Source organism: Euleptes europaea, chromosome 2 (assembly GCF_029931775.1).
Source record: "Euleptes europaea isolate rEulEur1 chromosome 2, rEulEur1.hap1, whole genome shotgun sequence".
In the NCBI taxonomy this organism is placed as follows: domain Eukaryota; kingdom Metazoa; phylum Chordata; class Lepidosauria; order Squamata; family Sphaerodactylidae; genus Euleptes; species Euleptes europaea.
The window spans coordinates 130,380,234-130,382,623 of record NC_079313.1 but is presented as its reverse complement, the minus strand read 5'-3'; positions in this window follow the sequence as shown (position 1 = coordinate 130,382,623).

The window sequence follows — 2,390 nt, the reverse complement described above, 5'->3', positions numbered from 1 at the left end:
AGACAGGGATCTCATTTGGTCATCATGGCTAATAGCCACCGATGGACCACTCCTCCATGAATTTGTCTAATTCCCTTTTAAATCAGGCCTGCCCTGCCCCCAGTAGGGGTGGGGGATTTCCAGTCCTGAGTTCCCGTTGCCCACCACCGCTCCAAGTGGCAGTGGGGGGATTTTTAAAAACACCAGCGTCATGAATGTGAGGACATCAATTCTGGGGAAAACCTGAAGCAACAGTCGTAGGTCTAGGAATCGCCAGCAACTCTATTGTTTTCCCGTAGAGTTTCCAATGATTCCTAGAGCTACTGCCGTTGCTTCTGGGTTTACCTCAGAAAAGATGTCATCACACGACAATGCCATAAGAACATAAGAAAAGCCATGCTGGATCAGACCCAGGCCCATCAAGTCCAGCAGACTGTTCACACAGTGGCCAACCAGGTGCCTCTAGGAAGCCCACGAACAAGACGGCTGCATCAGCACCGTCCTGCCTGTGTTTCGCAGCACCTAATATATTTGGCATGCTCCTCTGATCACGGAGAGAACAGGTATGCATCATGACTAGTACCCGTTTTAACTAGTTGCCATGAATACCCCTCTCCTCCATGAACATGTCCACTCCCCTCTTCAAGCCTTCCAAGTTGGCAACCATCACCCACATTCTGGGACAGGGAGTTCCCTGCACCCAACCCTCCTGCTGACTTTAAATCCTATTTTAAATCGAACTCCAAAAGCGGCTGTCGCTCTGTCCTATGGCAAAGAATTCCACAGATTAATTACTCGTTGAGTGGAGAAGTAATTAATCTGTGCTCGTTCCTTACCGTAAGACGTGCATCTTGGGCTTTCTGCCCATGGTTAGCTGGGGCGACCTGGGGCTGGTTTGGGGAGGGGGATCCTTCACCATATTTAACATGAGTAAGTAGGTATACATCTGAATGTTTGTCGAGCCATTCCCGAGAAATGTTGACAGAGAAAAGCGGGTCAAACACTCCTCGCAAGAGCTATCGACAGGCGGGGAAAGCTTTTCACACATGAGAGATGTTTATTTTAAAAAAAAAAACGGGCCCTGTCGAGGTGGCAACTGGAGAACAATGCAATGTCTTGTTCTGGCGTTTCCTACAGGTGACTAACCAGGAAACTGATAAGGCCGGGCATAAAAGCAGCCTGCCTGCTAACAATTTAAACAGCTTTTCCACCCAAAAAGAGTGCTGCTCCCAGCTCTGTTTGCAGAGTCAAAAACTGTGTATGTGTGAATGTGTGCGCGAGAGAGATACCAGTGTTGACCAACTGTAAGAGATCGGGGGTCCCAAAAGCTTAAAAAGACAGCTTGTTTAACAAGCTTCTGTTCCCATTGCGTTGCCTTCCTGACATATCCGGAAATGAAATGTTGATCGAACGAGAAAAAAGGCGCTTTCAAAAGCCTCCACCCTGCCCTAGAAAGGTAGGGCTTTGAAGAAGTCAAACGGGCAACTCCGAGGAGGAGACAATTATGACTGGCGCCAGCGGGCACCAATCCTGTGGACTGGTTTATGCTGAGACGCAGCTGGCCGCTCAGGGGGCATTCGGGGATTAACCCCAACAAATCGCACCAGCTTCTTTCTGCCCTTGCCACAAGCCCCGCTCTATACTTAGGGTTGCCAACTCCGGGTTGGGCAGTTCCTGGAGATTTGATGGGGGAGCCTGGGGAGGGCAAAGTTTGGTTGAAGGGAGGGACCTCAGTGGGGTATAATGCCATACAGTCCACCCTCCAAAGCAGAATAAAGAATGATAACAAATTAGTCACAATCCAATGTAAGCCAATTATATAATTATTAATAGATGTTTAAGGTTACTTACTAAACAAATTTCAAATTGTACAGCCCTCTAGTTGGAGTGCCTGCAAGTTGTTCTATACCAGTGATGGCGAACCTTTTAGAGACCGAGTGCCCAAACTGCAACCCCAAACCCACTTATTTATTGCAAAGTGCCAACACGGCAATTTAACCTGAATACTGAGGTTTTAGCTTAGAAAAAACAACTTCCCTGGACTCCCTGCTGGGCAGCGGGGAGTCCAGGGAAGGGGGCAGGGCCTTTGAACTGCTCCACGCTGCCTGCAAAAACTGCATTAGAACAAAAACTGCATTAGACCTAATATAGATGGGAACCAGACATCCATAGTGGTACCTTCACATTCAGAGGCAGTCTACCAGTTGTGGGAGGGCTGTATTCTCCATTCTTGAGGAAGTCCTGGAGAGACCTAGCAGGCATTTGCTGGAATCAGGAAAGTTTTCAGGGAGGGACGGAGGGAGGAAAAGGAAAGGAAGAAAGGAAGGAAGAGCTTTCTGGCCAGGGAAGGAAGGGGGCTTCTGGGCTGGTGAGTAGGGCGGCAGCCACCTCGTGCGCCAAGGAAAGGGGGT